The sequence below is a fragment of the Sapajus apella genome, unplaced genomic scaffold (genome assembly GCF_009761245.1).
Source record: "Sapajus apella isolate SASKATOON/1434 unplaced genomic scaffold, GSC_monkey_1.0 scaffold83, whole genome shotgun sequence".
NCBI classification, from domain to species: domain Eukaryota; kingdom Metazoa; phylum Chordata; class Mammalia; order Primates; family Cebidae; genus Sapajus; species Sapajus apella.
In genome coordinates this window covers 669,611-686,930 of record NW_022437023.1, presented here as the reverse complement: position 1 = coordinate 686,930, position 17,320 = coordinate 669,611, and the positions used below count along the sequence as shown (strand labels likewise).

The following is a 17,320-nucleotide window of genomic DNA, read 5'->3' as shown; positions in this document are numbered from 1 at the left end:
ATTTTCATCCTTTGTACTCGTGTAGCAAAACCCCAACCCTGGATGAGCCCAGTGATCTGTTTTCTTCAGGATTTTACTTTGATAGCCAAGAACTGTTGGTGGTGGTGGGATCACACAAATGGGAAATGGTTCCCACTCCTCACTCCTGGTCATCAACTCTAAGGAGTCTCCCAGCATTGGGAGGTTAGAGGCCCAATCACATGACTTTGGTCAATGGCTACGTTTAACCTTCCTGGTTCTTGAACCTCTGAGGCTCTTCTGCTTCTCACCTCACGCTCACCTGATGACCTCCCTCTTAGGCCACAGAGAAAACTGAAGCCATCAGGGGCAAGCTCCCTCAATCATCTGTCACCAGATCCACACCCCTCCTGCATCTGTGCCCATGCTCTCTGTGTTCCTTTGTGTCAAAGGAGAGCCCTGGTTCTCTAACATTAATGTCTGTTGGATTCAGTAGGTCAGGGTTGGAGGAAAGAGTTTTCATTTTCAACTAAATTCCAGGTGACGTTTGATGCTGCTTGTCTGAGGACCCCTCCTTTGACCACCACTGGAGTAGAGGAAGTGATATGTTTGGCAGTGTCCCCACCCAAATCTCAAACTGTAGCTCGCATAAGTCCCACGTGTCATGGGAGGGACCCAATGGGAGGTAACTGAATCGCGAGGGTAGGTCTTTTCCATGATGTTCTCATGACAGTGAACAAGTCTCATGAGATCTGATGGTTTTATAAAGGGGAGTTCCCCTGCTCTCTCTTGCCTGCCGCTATGTAATACATGCCTTTGCTTCTCCTTTGCCTTCCACCAGGTGAGGCCTCTCTAGCCATGTAGAACTGGGAGTCCATCAGACCTCTTTCCTGTATAAATTACTCAGTCTCAGTTATGTCTTTATTAGCGGAGTGAGAGCAGACAAAAGCAGGGACCGTCCTCTTCTCCATGGCCAGTCTCCCTGCATCTCATTTTCTTAATCACTTCTTTTATTCCTCCTGGATCTTCAACCTCTCCCTCTCAAATTAAAACAAAAATAAATCCCTCCTCTACCTTGATTCCTTCTCTGACTACCACCTGTGTCTCTCAGTTCTCTCAATAGCTTCGCTGCCAGACTCACTCTCTTACTCAAGAGGAACACAGTGCATGCAGCACATGTACCTTGATTTGATCCTGGCTTGAAACGTATGCATAGGCTGGGCGCAGTGGCTCAGACCTATAATTCTAGCACTTTGCTTGAGCTCAGGAATTCAAGGTGGGTGGATTGCGTAAGCTTGGGAGTTTAAGACATATCTGGGCAACAGGGAAAAACCCTGTCTCTACAAAAATAATACATAAAGTAGTCAGGTGTGGTGGCTCACACCTGTAGTTCCGGCTACGTAGGAGGCTGAGGTGGGAGGATCGCTTGAGCCTGGGAAGCAGAGGTTGCAGTGCACTCTGGCCTGGGTGACAGTGAGACCCATAAGAGTAAGGTAGAAGGAAAGAAGGAAGGAAGGAAGGAAGGAAGGAAGGAAGGAAGGAAGGAAGGAGGGAAGGAGGGAGGGAGGGAGGGAGGGAGGGAGGGAGGGAAGGAAGGAAGGAAGGGGGAAAGAAAGAAAGAAAGAAGGAAGGAAAGAAAGAAAGAAAAGAAAGAAAGAAGAAAGTAAGAAAAAGAGAGAGAGAAAGGGACGGAGGGAGGGACAGCAAGCAAGCAAGCCAGGTTCAGTGGCTCACACCTGTAATCCCAGCACTTTGGGAGGCCGAGGTGGGTGGATCACCTAAGGTCAGGAGTTTGAGAACACCCTGACCAAAATGGTGAAACCCCGTCTCTACTAAAAGTACAAAAATTAGCTGGGCATGGTGACACACGCCTGTATTCCCAGCTACTTGGGAGGCTGAGGCAAGATAATTGCTTGAACCCAGGAGGCGGAGGTTGCAGTGAGCTGAGATCACCCCACTATACTCCAGCCTGGGCAACAGAGCGACACTTCATCTCAAAAAACAAAAAAAGAAAAAAGAAAGGAAGGAGAAAGAAAGAAAGATATATAAAAAAGACATCTTGAGGCTAACGGGAATATTTGAGTATGTTCTGCTATCAGATGAAGTAGAGGAGTTTTTTTTTTTTTTTCCTTTTTTTTTTTTTTTTTTTTTGAGAGGGAGTCTCACTCTTTCATTGGGCTGGAGTGCAGTGGCATAATCTAGGCTCACTGCAACCTCTGCCTCCTGGGTTCAAGCAATTCTCCTGCCTCAGCTTCCCAAGTAGCTGGGATTATAGGCATGTACCACCACGCCTGGCTAATTTTTGTATTTCTAGCAGAGACGGGGTTCACCATGTTGACCAGGATGCTCTCAATCCTTTGACCTCGTCATCCACCCACCACAGCCTCCTAAAGTGCTGAGATTACAGGCTTAAGCCACCGCACCTGGCCGTGATTATTATTTTCTTAGCTGTGATTATGTATTGTGCTTATAGACTCTCTTTATTTTTGGGAGATGCATGCTGAGGTACTTAGGTGTGAAGCACATGCTTTCCTATATTTTCACATGGTCCCAGAATCTCTTAGTAGTCACTTTTTTTTTTTTTGAGATGGAGTTGCAGTCTGTTGCCCAGGCTGGAGTGCAGTGCCATGATCTCAGCTCACTGCAACCTCTGCTCCCAGGTTCAAGCGATTCTCCTGCCTCAGCCTCCTGAGTAACTGGGACTACAGGCATGTACCACCACTTCCAGCTAATTTTTGTATTTTTAGTGGAGACAGGGTTTCACCATATTGGCCAGGCTGGTCTTGAACTCCTGACCTCGTGATCAACCCACCTCGGCCTCCCAAAGTGCTGGGATTACAGGCTCGAGCCACTGCGCCCAGCCTCTAGTTATTTAATGATTTCTATGTTAAAAAATAATAATAACGCTGGGTGCAGTGGCTCACACCTGTAATCCCAGCATTTTGGAAGGCCAAGGTGGGTGGATCACCTAAGGTCGGGATCAATATGGAGAAACCCTGTCTTTACTAAAAATACAAAATTAGCCAGATGTGATGGTGCATATCTGTAATCCCAGCTACTCAGGGGGCTGAGGCAGTAGAATCACTTGAACCTGGGAGGCAGAGGTTGCAGTGAGCCAAGATCACACCACTGCATTCCAGCCTGGGTGACAAGAGTGAAACTCCATCTCCCCCCCCAAAAATAAAAATATAACATCCATATATTTTAAATAGATATATACATTAAAATCTTATATATTTAATATATATATATTATGTATATATTTCTAAACTCCAGCCTGCACAACGAAATAAGGCCCTGTCTTGGAAATAAAAAAGAACCATATATATATCTGTATATATAATATATAAGTATTTGTATATCTGTATAAATAACAATTGTTAAATCTAAGTAAAATGATGGACATACAAACAATATTGTATTATATTTTCAAATTTTATGTATGTTTGAAATTTTTCATAATAAAAAACTGGGCAAAATTCCCTCACTTACACTCACTGCTTGACTCTCACTCTGGTGTTCATCTCTACCTTGCTGCTACTCAAATTTTTTTTATAATGAACTTTATGTCATTAAATCCATTATTTTGTTTTCTTCTTACCGGAACTGCCACTAGTATCTGACATTGTCAGCCAGTTCTCTCTTGAACACTGTCTTTTTTTTTGGCCTCCAGGACTTGGCCTCTTCTGGCTTCCTCCTATCCCTTCCCTGGCTGCTCTTCCACTCCTCCGCTGGCTCACTCTGCCTTTAACTAAAATCACCTGGTGAAATTGGAGTTCATCAAGAGCGGTCGGTCCTGGACCCTCCTCTTCTCACTCTACCCTCTCCTTCACCCCTGTCCCATGGCTTCCGTTCCCATCAGCTGATTACTCTCAAATTTATCTCTTGCCTTGAATCTCCAGATTTGACAGCCTGCCTTCCTGGCATTGCTACTTGTATGTCCCAGAGGTACTACTAACTTAGCATAGCATATTTCTTTTTTCTTTTTTTTTTTTTTTTGTAGAGTTTTGCTCTTGTTGCCCAGGCTGGAGTGCAGTGGCAAGACCTTATAGCTCATTGCAACCTCCACCTCCCAGGTTCAAGAGATTCTCCTGCCTCAGCCTCCGGAGTAGCTGGGATTACAGGCACCTGCCACCACGCCCGGCTAATTTTTTGTATTTTTAGTAGAGATGGGGTTTCACCATGTTGGCCAGGCTGGTCTCAAACTTCTGACCTCAGGTGATCCACCTGCCTTGGCCTCCCGAAGTGGTGGGATTACAGGTGTGAGCCACTGCGCCCGGCCTAACTTAGCATATTTGAAACAGAAGTCATGATCTTCCCCCAGAAGCAATATCACCCTCAGATCTGAACCACAGGGGCTCTGCCCTGGCCCACATAGTTTAGGGGGATTCACCTATCACAAATAACCTATCACACACATTTATTACATGACACCTGGGCACCTCTGACACTGTTCTGCTCTCATTGCTGGCACAGCACAACCTGAAATCTTACACATCTGCTCTTGTAATTAACACCATTCAAGCCCTGGGGAATGGTGACTTCTGCAATCTCTTGCCCTGTATCTTGGAACAAAAGATGACTATAACCCAATTCTGTGAAAGGCTGAAGTTGTGCCTCTGCCAGATTCTGAAGCACATACTGCTTTGGAGTTTAGGGAGAATTTAAGTAGTGGAACCTCTCAGGTGGAAGAAAACACAGTTTAACCAGCTTGTTAAATATTACCTCTCAAATAGCATGATAAAGTATCATTTCCCAATAGTATGGAGTGTTGTGTTTCTTGTTTCTCTTTGTTTTAGAGGTATCGATTTATGTTGTGCTGCATTTACAACAGTTGCAAAGGACAACTGAGGAACGTGTTGCTATATTAAACAACTCTTATTACTGTTAAATTTGTATGCATGCAGTAGGATGGGAGGGGCCATGAGGGATTAAAAGCTACACATTTACAGTGTACATTGCTCCAGTGATGGGTGCACCAAAACCTCAGGAATCACCACTAAATAACTTATTCATGTAACTGAACACCACCTGTTCTCCAAAAGCCTATTGAAAAAAATTATATGCATGCAGATCTAGATATAACTCATGTGACGTATGATATTGATTCTCTATATTGTAATAGTTGGCCATTGATTATGAGATTATAATACAATCATTCTCAGTATTCACCAGGGATTGATTCCAGAACCCCCAGTGATGCTTAAGCCCCTTGTATAAAGTGGCGTAGTATTTGCACATTGTGCTATAGTAATCATCTCTAGCTTACTTAAGGTACTTATCACAATGTAAATGCTATATAAATAGTTGTTATACTGTATTTTTTTATTTGTATTATTTTTATTATATATTTTTCTTTCCTTCTTTCCTTTTTTTTTTTTTTTTTTTTGAGACAGAGCCTTGCTCTGTCACCCAGGCTGGAGTGCAACGGCATGATTTCAACTCACTGCAACCTCTGCCTCCTGGGTTCAAGAGATTCTTCTGCCTCAGCCTCCCAAGTAGCTGGGATCACAGGCATCTACCACCACGCCTGGGAAATATTTTTGTATTTTTAGTAGAGATGGCCAGGCTGGTCTTGAACTCCTGACCTCAAGTGATCCGCCTGCCTTGGCCTCCCAAAATGCTGAGATTACAGGTGTGAGCCACCATACCCAGCCATATATATTTTAAAAATATTTTTATTCTTTGGTTGGTTGAATCCATGATGTGGAACTGCTGATAAAAAACACCAATTATAGTTTAATTTTTGTAAAACTGTCTCAGTCCACTCAGGCTGCTATAATGAAATACCTTAGACTGAGCAATTTATAAACAATAAAAACTGCTTACAGTTCTGGAGGCTGGAAGGTCCAAGATCGCAGTGCCAGTGGATTTGGTACCCAGTGAAGACACACTTTGCTTCATAGATGACACCTTCTTATTGCATCTTCACGGGTCAATGGGGCAAACAAGCTCCTTTGGGCCTTTTTTGTTTGAGACAGGGTCTTGCTCTGTCACCCAGGCTGGAGTGCAGTGGTGCAGTCTCAGCTCACTGCAACCTCAGCCTCTGGGGTTCAAATGATTCTTCTGCCTCAGCCTCCTGAGTAGCTGGGATTAGAGACGCCTGCCAACATTCCCGGCTAATTTTTCTGTGTTTAGTAGAGATGGGGTTTCTCCATATTGACCAGGCTGATCTCAAACTCCTGACCTCAAATGATCAGCCCGCCTCAGCCTCCTAAAGTGCTGGTATTGCAGGCCTGAGCCACTACGCCTGGCCTGGGCCTCTTTTATAACGGCATGAATCCCATTCATGAGGACAGGCCCCTTATGACCTAATCACCTCCTAAAGGCTCCAACTGTTAATATCACCACATTGGGGATTAGATTTCAACTTATGAATTTTAGGGGGGCACAAACATTTATGCCATAGCAATACGTAATAAAAATTAATAAAAATGTCTTTTTATTTTTGAGACACAATCTCACTCTGTCACCCAGGCTGGAGTGCAGAGGTGAAATCATGGCTCACTGCAGCCTCGACCTCCCAGGCTCAGGCAATCCTACCTCAGCATCCAGAGTAGTTGGGGCCACAGGTGTGCACCGCCATGCCTGGCTACGTTTTCCATTTTTTGTAGAGACGGGGTTTCGCCATGTTGCCCAGGGGCATCTTAAACTCCTGGGCTCAAGCGATCCGCCCGCCTTGGCCTCCTCAAGCACTGGGATTTCAGGTGTGAGCCACTGTGCCAGGCGGAATTTCAAAAAAAGAAAGCAAAAAGTCAGCTTTATCTAAATGTATTTGATTTGAAATATTGATGTGTATTAATTATAATTTAGATTTTGTCCAGGTGTTATGTCTCATGGGTGAGATCCCAGCACTTTGGGAGGCTGAGGTGGGAGGATCGCTCAAGCTCAGAAGTTTGAGACCAGCCTGGACAACATAGTGAGGCCATCTCTTTACCAAAAATAAAAAAAATTAGCTAGGTGCGGTGGGTCATGTCTGTAATCCCAGAACTTTGGGAGGCCAAGATGGGTGGATCACCTGAGGCCAAGAGTTCGAGATTAGCCTGGCCAACACCTGCAGACTCTGTTATTTGGGAGGCTGAGATGGGAGGATTGCTTGGACCCAGGAGGTCAAGGCTACAGTGAACCAAGATTGTGGTACTGCAGTCCAGCCTGGGTAACAACATAAGATCTTGCCTCAAAAAAGAAAGAAGAAAGAAAGAAAGAAAGAAAGAAAGAAAGAAAGAAAGAAAGAAGAAGGAAGGAAGGCAGGAAGGAAGGAAAGGAAGGAAGGAAGGAAGGAGAGAGAGAGAGAGAACAAAAAAAGAAAGAAAGAAAGAAAGAAAAAGAAAGAAAGAAAGAAAGAAAGAAAGAAAGAAAGAAAGAAAAGAAAAGAAAAGAAAAGAAAAGAAAAAAGATTTTACAGAAAAATTGAGATTTCCAGTTTCTCATGGCAATGCCAGCTCTGAATTCCTATGTGGCAATATTGGACCAGGAGCTGCTGCCCCTCCAGGAGGGGAGGGTACCCTCCAGCCTGTTACAGCCTTCCCTTGGCACTTGGCACATTACCTGCCTGGCCCTTACAGGAATTTGGGTTGCAAATGGACCTAGATCCTTGAAGGAAGAGTCTGGGTCTTCTTAGTTTTGGGGCACTTTCATTGCCAAGTGAGGTTCTTATACGATTTTTAGAAGTTGAGATTAAAAAAGAGTTTGTATGCAACTGGAGGTGATACCCAACAACGACCATTGTAACAGCACCACCACCAACAAAACAATAGCCTAGGGCAGTTACTCTAAGCCAGGTAGGTAAGTTAAGTTCTAAAGCACTTAACACAACTTATTCTCACAACAATGCTATGACATCGCACTTTGAATATACACATTTTGTAGGCAGGAAATTGTGGCATGTAGCAGTTAAGATTTATACCAATTTATTGATACCTTTTGAGATAAAGAAAAAAAAAGATTTATACCAATTTATACCGTCCCAATAGGAAGACTGAGACTTAGCACAGCAGAGGAGAGAAGAGGCCAGGAAATCGCATCTCTCCACCTACACAGCCACCATCCTTGTACCCTTCTCAAGAGATTGGCAAGAAACTTTCATTTAGCACTGTCCCATTTATTGGCTTGTTTAATGATCACAGCAACCCAGTGAAGCAAATCCTCACCTTTGCATTGCCTGCTTTGTATCTCTTTTTCTTTAAAAAAAAATTTTTTTTAAAAAAAAGGATTACAAATTCGGCTAACACCCATCCCATTTCTCTCCTTCCTTGTAGTGATTATCATTCTAAACTTGTTGCGAATTATCCCTAGGCGTACTTTGTACTTTTAACAAATATGTTTGCTTTCCTAAACACATACCACTGCTTTGTGTGTTTTAAAACTTACACAAGACCAAGTGCAGTGGCTCACGACTGTAATCCCAGCACTTTGGGATACTGAGGCAGGCAGATACTCCTTAGGTCAGGAGTTTGAGACCAGCCTGGCCAACATTGTGAAACCTGTCTCTACTAAAAATACAAAAATTAGCTGGGTGTGGTGACGGGCACCTATAATCCTAGCTACTCAGGAGGCTGAGTCAGGAGAATCATCCCTTGAACCTGGGAGGCAGAGGTTGCAGGGAGCCAAGATCGCACCACTGCACTTCAGCCTGCGCAACAGAGTGAGACTCCATCTCAAAACAAACAAAACAAAACAAAACTTCACACAAATAAAATCATATAACATCTATTTTTGCAAGTTTCCTACTCATTACATTGCTAAATATTCATTTAGCTGTATCCCATTATAAGAACAAACCATACTTTATCCATTCCTTTACTTAATGACGGTTAGCTTATTTCCACTTTTTCTTGACAATTACTTGATAATGCAAAGACCATTTGTGTCCTTGCCTTTTTGTGCATGTGTAGTAATGTTTTTCTAAGGAATAGATCTAGAAGCAAGGGTGCTGGGTCACAGGGAATATTCAGTTTCAGCATTAACTGGTGCCAAAATTATCTTCAAATTTGTTATATCTGTTTACACTTCAACACAAAATATAGGCATTCCTATTGCCCCACATTTTTGTCAACAGTGTTAGGGTAACTTTAATTTTGGTGATTTCGTGTGTGTAAAATGGTGTCACATGCTGTGATTTGCATTTCTACATTGCTGGTTAAATTGAGCGTCTTTTCTTATGTTTATTGACCATTTAGGTTTCTCTTTTGCGACTTGCCTATTCACAGCTGTTGCTCATATTCTCTTGCGTTGTCCTTTTCATATATGGATCTGAAATTTCTTTATAAATCCTGGATATAATCCTTTGTTATTTATGTAGGTTGTGAATATTTTACAAGTCTGTGGCTTGTCTTTTACTTTACATGATTCCTTATAAAAGCTTAAAAATGTTTTAATGTGGATTGGGTGTGGTGGCTCATGCCTATAATCCCAGCACTTTGGGAGGCTGAGGTGGGCAGATCACCTGAGGTCAGGAGTTCAAGACCAGCCTGGCCAACATGGCAAAACACTGTCTCTACTAAAAATACAAAAATTGGACGGGCATGGAGGTGTGCACCTGTAATCCCAGCTACTCAGGGGGCTGAAGCAGGAGAATCGCTGGAACCAGGGGGACAGAGGCTGCAGTGAGCCGAGACTGAACCATTGCACTCCAGCCTGGGTAACAGAGCAAGTCTCCATCTCAAAAAAAAGTTTTAACGTGTTCACATGTGTCAGTATTTTCCTTTATTGTTTGTGCTTCCATTTATTTACGGTTAACAAATAAAAATTGTATCTATGGTGTAACAACATGATGTGTGTATATATATATGTATGTGTGTGTGTATGTGTAATGGCTAAAGTAATTACCATATCTGTTATCTCACATACTATCTTTTTTTTTTTTTTTTTTTGAGACAGAGTCTCGCTCTATCACCAGGCTGGAGTGCAGTGGTGCGATCTTGGCTCACTGCAACCTCTGCCTCCTGAGTTCAAGCCACTCTTCCACCTCAGCCTCCTGAGTAGCTGGGACTACAGGCATGCACCACAATGCCCAGCTAATCTTTTGTATTTTAGTAAAGATGGAGTTTTTAGTACAGACGAGGTTTCACCATGTTGGCCAGGATGGTCCTCAATCTCCTAACCTCCTGATCCACCCACCTCGACTTCCCAAAGTGCTGGGATTACAGGGGTGAGCCACGGTGCCCAGCCAATTTTTGGATTTTTTTTAGAGATGGGGTTTCACCATGTTGCCCAAGCTGCTCTCCAACTCCTGTTCTCAAGCGATCCACCCACCTCAGCCTCGCAAAGTGCTGGGATCTCAGACACCAGCCACTGCAGCTGGCCAGCAACTTTCAAGTATACAATGCATTGTTATTAACTCTAGTCATCATGTTATACAATAGATCTCCTGAATTTATTCTACCTTCCTCAAATTTTGTATCCTTTGACTAAAGCTCTCCAATCCCTGTCCCCTACACCCCCAGCCCCTGTGTAACCACCGTTCTATTCTCTGCTTCTGCAATGAATTTTATTTTATTTATTTATTTTGAGTCAGGGTCTCATTCTGTTGCCTGGATTGGAGTGCAGTGGTGTGATCACAGCTCACTGAAGCCTCAAAGTCCTGGATTCAGGAGATCCTCCTGGCTCGGCTCCCAAGTAGCTGGGACTATAGGCATGCCACCATGCCTGGCTGAGTTCCAGGCTGAACTCTTTAGGTTCCACATATAAGTGAAACCGTGTTATTTGTCTTTCTGTGCCTGGTTTATTTCATTTGGCATAATATCCTCTAGGTTTTTCCATGTTGTCACAGATGACAGGATTTCCTTCTTTTTAAAGACTGAATAGTATTCCATTGTGTATATGTACCATATTCTCTTTATTTATTCATTGATGGACCTTAGGTTGATTCCATTCTTGGCTATTGTAAATAATGCTGCAGTGAATATGGGAATGCAGATATCTCTTCAGTATACTTAGTTCATTTCTTTGGATATATACCTGATAATGGAACTACTGGATCATATGATAGTTATATTTTTAATTTTTTGAGAAAGCTCCATTCTGTTTTCCAAAATAGGTGTACAAATTCACATTCCCACCAACAGTGTGTGAAGTTTCCTTTTCTCTCCATATCCTTGCCACCACTTGTAATCTCTTTGTTTATTTTTATTTTTATTTTTTTTATCAGAGCCATCTTAGCAGTAAGAGGTGATATCTCGCTGTGGTTTAAATTTGCATTTCTAATGATTAGTAATATTGAACATTTTTTTATACACCTGTTGGTCATTTGTGTGTCTTCTTTTTGAGGAACGTTATTTCAGACCCTTTGCCAATTTTAAAATCAGATTTTTGGCTGGGTGCAGTGGCTCATGTCAGTAATCCCAGTACTTTGGGAGGCCAAGTCAGGAGGATCACTTGAGCCTGGGAGTTTGAAATAAATCTGGAAAACATAGGGAGACCCCGTCTTTAGAAAAAGCTTTTCTGAATTAGCAGGGCATGGTGGCATGTGCCTGTGGTCCCAGCTACTTGGGAGGCTGAGGTGGGAGAATTGCTTGAGCCTGGGAGGTGAAGGCTGCAGTGAGCCATGACTGTGCACAGTATTCCAGCCTGGGCAACAGAGTGTGACCCCATCTTAAAGAAAAAAAATCAGATTTTTAGTTTTCAACAACTCTTGCTATTGAATTTCTTATATAGGGTCCAGCCCTATAGGGTTTTGTGAGCCCCTGCCTGTTGGTGCGGAAATGAGAAACTGTAGAAATAACAGACACAGACAAAGAGATAGAGAAAAGAGAGTTTGGGCTCGGGGGTCCACTGCCAACCAAAGTGCGGAGACCTGCAGTGGCCCCGAGTGCCAGGACACTCTGACTTTTATTGAGTACAAAGCAGGGGGCAGGGAAGGTAGGGTGAGGCAATGGTGGTCGGTGATAGGGTCAGGTAAACCATGTGTCTTCAAGATAGGGGGCCCAAGACTTTCAAGTAGGAGAGGCGAGGAAAAAAGCTAATGCGTCGATGCTCTTTGCGTATATGTCAGAAATATTAAGGACATTAAGATTATATTACTATTATTAATTCTTTTTTTTTTTGTCATCCTTGCGCAGGGGCCATGCTAATCTTCTCTGTATAGTTCCAATTTTTTTTAGTATATGTGCTGCCGAAGCGAGCACATTAATTCTTATCTTTTAAGAAAAAAAGAAACCAGGTGCAGAAGAAGGGCGCGAGAGCAGACATGGAACATGACCACTGAAGCACAGCATCACATAGAGACAGTTAAGCCCCGGGATGTCTGCGGGCTTTCCTGACAGTCGTCAGGCCTTGCCACACGAGCTTGGAGAAGCGGAGTTTTCTCCTAACTCCCCCAGGAAGGAGATGTCTCGGTCATTTTGGACATTTCCTTCCCTAGCTGGCTAAACAGCGAGCGCTTTCACAACACTGGCACTGCCACACAGCCAAGGCGCCCCCCCCAGCAGCCCTTATGCGGGCGTGACAGAGGGCTTAGAGCATCTTGCCTTAGGATCACTTTGTTCACAATGTCACCTCAGTTCCATGCTTCATAACCTGATAGTCATTAGTAAAATTAAAGGTTATATTGAGTATATATCTTTATGATTATAGGTAACTATAAGATTATATATAATTATATAAATATAATTATATAAAAATAACTATGTGCCTACATTTCTAAGTCTTTTCTTTATTTTTTTTATTTTAAAAGACGGGGTTTCACCATGTTGGTCAGGCTGGTCTTGAACTCCCAACCTCAGGTGATCCACCCGCCGTGGCCTCCAAAGTGCTTGGATTACAGGCAAAAGCCACCACTCCTGGCCTCTAAGTCTTTTCTAAATCAATATTATATGAGAACAGGCTGAGGCTTCAGATCCTTGCCACGACACTTGCGGGGCTTCCCTCCTACATCTTATATATTTAAAATATTCACCCCTTGCTAGATGTATGGTTTGCAAATATTTTGTCCCTTTCCGTAGGTTGTCTGTTGATTGTTCAGAAGCTTTAGTTTGGTGTTCAGAAGCTTTAGTTTGATGCAATCTCATTTGTCTATTCTTGCTTTTGGGGTCCTATCCAAAAAAAAATCATTGCCCAGACCAATGTCAAGAAGCTTTTTTCCTATATTTCCTCCCCCTTTTTTTTTCAGAGTCTTGCTCTGTCTCCAGGCTGGAGTGCAGTGGTGCAGCCTTGGCTCACTACAACTCTGCCTCCCAGGTTCAAGCGATTCTCCTGCCTCAGCCTCCCAAGTAGCTAGAACTACAGGCACCACACCACCATGCCCAGCTAATTTTTGTATTTTTAGTAGAGACCGGATTTCACCATGTTGGCTGGGATGGTCTCGATCTCTTGACCTTGTGATCCACCCGCCTTGGCTTCCCAAAGTGCTGAAATTACAGGTGTGAGCCACCGTGTCTGACCCTTTTTTTGTCCTGTATTTTCTTCTAGTAGCTTTACAATTTCAGATCTTATGTGTAAGTCTTTAATTCATTTTGAGTTGAATTTTTTTTTTCTTTTGAGACAGTCTTTCTCTGTCCTTCAGGCTGGAGTGCAGTGGCATGGTCTTGGCTTACTGCAACCTCTGTCTCCCAGGTTCAAGTGATTCTTGTGCCTTAGCCTCCCGAGTAGCTGGGACTATAGGTGTGCACCACCACCCCTGGCTAAATTTTGTGTTTTTACTAGGTTTCACTATTTTGGCAAGGCTGGTCTCAAACTCCTGATCTCAAGTAACCCACTGGCCTCATTCTCCCAAAGTGAAGGGATTACAGATGCGAGCCACTGTGCCCAGCCTGAGTTGATTTTTGCATATGAGGTGAGATACAGTCTAATTTTATTCTTCTACATGTGGATATGCAGTTTTCCCAAGACTGTTTATTGAGACGACTGTCGTTTTCCCACTGTGTGTTCTTGGTATATTTATAAAGGATCAGTTGTCCATAAAATGTGTGGATTTACTTCTGGTCTCTATTCTGATCTTATATGTCTGTTTTTGTTCCAGAACCATGCTTTTTTGATTAGTACAGCTTTGTAGCAGTTTCTGAGATTAGGTAGTGTGATGCCTCTAGCTTTGTTCCTTTTGCTCAAGATTGCTTTGGTCATTTGATTCTTGTCTTTTGCGGTTCCATACGAATCTTAGGATTTTTTTCTATTTCTGTGAAAATGTCACTGGAATTTTGGTAGGGATTGGATTGAATCTACAGTTTTGGGTAGTGTGGACATTTTAACAATATTAATCTTTCCAATCCATTAACATGGAATATCTTTCCATTTATTTGTGTCTTTAATTTCTTTCTTCAGTGCTTTATAGTTTTCAGTGTACAGATTTATCACCTCTTTGATTAAATTTATTCCTAAGTATATTTTTGGATGCTATTGTAAATGAGATTGTTTTCTTGATTTCTTATTTGGTTGGTGCCTTATTAGTGTACAGTAATGCTACTGACTTATGAATATTGATTTTGTATCCTGCAACTTTACTGAATTTATTAGTTCTAATAGTTTTTTTTGGTGGTATCTTTAGGGATTTCTCTATATAAGATCATGTTGTCTGCAAACAGTGACAACTTAACTTCCTTCTTTCCAATCTGAATGCCTTTAATTTCTTTCTCTTGCCTATCTGTTCTGGCTAGAATTTCTAGCACTATTGAAGAGAAATGGTGAGATGGTCATCCTTGTCTTCTTCCTGATCTTAGAGGAAAAGCTTTTAACTTTTCGCCGTTATGTATGATGTTGGCTGTGGGTTTGTCCTATATGGGCTTTATTGTGTTGAGATACGTTCCTTCTATGCCTAATTTGCTAAGAATTTGTATCATGAAATGATGTTACATTTTGTCAAATGCCTTTCCTCCATGTATTGATATAATCATATAGTGTTCTTCATTTTGTTAACTGCTTGTACTTTTAAAATTTTGTATAAGAAATCCTTCTCTCCTCTGATATCATCAATATGTAATCTTATATTTTCTTTGAGAAGTTTTCAGCTTTGCTTTTCATTCTAGCTATCTGGAATTTACTTCTGGGTAGCATATAAAGTAGAATCTATTTTTTGTATATTTGTTTGGATAGCCAGTTAACTCAAAACCATTGAACTTTCCCACTGATTCATGTCACTTTCATTATACACCAATTCTTGTATTTTTGAGGGTCTGTATTAGCTCTTTCTTGCTCTGCTATAGAGAAATACCTGAGACTGAGTAATTTATAAAGGAGTTTAATTGGCTCACAATTCCACAGGCTGTATAGGAAGCATGGTTGGGGAGGCATCAGGAAACTTACAATCGTGGTAGAAGGTGAAAGGAAAGCAGGCATGTCTTATGCGGCTGGAGCACGAGGAAGATTGAAGGGAAGAGGTACCACACGTTTTTTTTGTTTTTTTTTTTTTTTGAGACATAGTCTTGCTCTGTAACCCAGGCTGGATGCAGTGGCACAATCTTGGTTCACAGTAATCTCTGCCCCCTGGGCTCAAGCGATGCTCCCACCTCAGCCTCCTCAGTAGCTGGGACCATAGGCATGCATCACCATGCCCGGCTATTTTTTTGTATTTTTGTAGAGATGGAGTCTCGTCATGTTGTCTAGGCTGGTTTTGATCTCCTGGGCTCAAGTGATCCTTCTGTCTCAGCCTCTCAAAGTGCTAGGATTATAGGTGTGAGCCACTGCACCTGGCCTCTATGCACTTTTAAACAACCAGGTCTCATGAGAACTTACTCACTATCATGAGAACAGTAGCCAGTGGGAAATCCACCTCCATGATCCAATCACCGTTCATCCTCCAGCAATGGGGATTACAATTCAACATGAGATTTGGGTAGGGACACAGATCCAAACCCTATTAGGGTCTGATTCAAAAAAGTTTTGTTCTGTGCTGTGGTCTATTTATGTGTGCATGTGCCAGGGCTAGGCTGTTTCAATCGCTCCAGCTTTCAACCAGTAAACTTGTGACGTATGGTTTGGGAAGGGAGCTCATGTTCTTCAGCTTCAAGTTTTGTTTTTTCTTGGCCATTTATTCTTCCGTAAGAATTTTTTTTTTTTTTTTTTTAGATGGAGTCTTACTCTGTCACAAGGGCTGGAGTGCAGTGGCATGATCTCGGCTCACTGCAACCTCCGCCTCCCAGGCTCAAGTGATTCTCCTGCCTCAGCCTCCCGAGTAGCTAGGATTATAGGCACCCCCCACTATGCCCAGCTAATTTTTATATTTTTAGTCGAGATGGGGTTTCACCATGTTGACCAGGCTGATCTCGAACTCTTGACCTGTGATTCGCCCACCTCAGTCTCCCCAAGTGCTGGGATTACAGGCATGAGCCACAGTGCCCAGCCCCTTCCAGAAGAATTTTAAGAACAATCCGTCAAGCTCCATAAAATATCTTGTTGGATTTTTGCTTAGAATTGTACTGAATTTTTAGATTTGAGAAAACTTATCAGCTTTATATCAAACTACCCTCTTCATAAAGGACATAGCATCTCTTCCTATTCTTTTATAACTTCTTTATGTTCTCTAATAAAACTTTATCATTTTCTCCATAAAGATCATACACAGACTATTATATTTATTCCTAAGTATCTTATGATTTTTACTATTACAAGTGGTATTTTCTTAAAATGAAATATTTTGTTTATTGCTGCGGTGTAGGGGTATTGATGTTTAAGTATTCTCATTGCCCCCAGCAAGGAAGGTATTAGTTCTAATAGTTTGTAGATTCTTGAGAATTTTCTTTGTATAGTAAGCAATCCATGTATAGTAATTGTCTATGTATAGTGATAGCTTTATTTCTTCTTTTTCTTCTTGTGTCACTTCAGACTTCTTGGGAGAAGAGTGAATAGGAACAGTAATAACTGGTATCCTTGTCTTGACTATGGAAGTTATTTTCTTTTCTTTTCTTTTTTTTTTTTTGTTTTGTTTTTGTTTATACTTAGGAAGACCTCACCCGAATGGAAGTTACTTTCTATTCCTAGTTAGCTAGATTAAAAAGATTGAAAAAGAAATACAATCTCACTATGCAGTGGCTATTCAGAGCCTCAAGCATAGAACACTACAGCCTCCAACTCCCAGGCTCAAGGTATCCTACCACAAGGTATCCTACTTAGCCTCCCAAGTAGGTGGGACTACAGGCACAAGCCACCACACCTGGCTAACTTTTAAATCTTTTGTAGTTTTTTGCAGTACTATTCACAATAGCAAAAACATGGAGTTAACCCAAATGGCCATCAATGAAAGACTGGATAAAGAAAATGTAGTATGTGGCCCCGCGTGGTGGCTCACACTTGTAATCCCAGCATTTTGGGAGGCAAAGGCGGGCAGATCATTTGAGGTCAGGAGTTCGAGATCAGCCTGACCAACATGGTGAAACCCTAACTCTATTAAAAATACAAAAAAATTAGCTGGGCGTGGTGGCACATGCCTGTAATC

At 42.1% G+C, this 17,320-nt stretch overlaps 1 non-coding gene across 1 annotated transcript; it reads right to left on the bottom strand.

Annotated features, from left to right (window-relative positions):
• Positions 1–11,972: 11,972 nt before the first annotated feature.
• LOC116533747 lies at positions 11,973–12,083 on the bottom strand. The gene has a single exon (XR_004261429.1). It is a non-coding gene; the product is annotated as a U6 spliceosomal RNA (small nuclear RNA).
• Between the last annotated feature and the right edge of the window lie 5,237 nt (positions 12,084–17,320).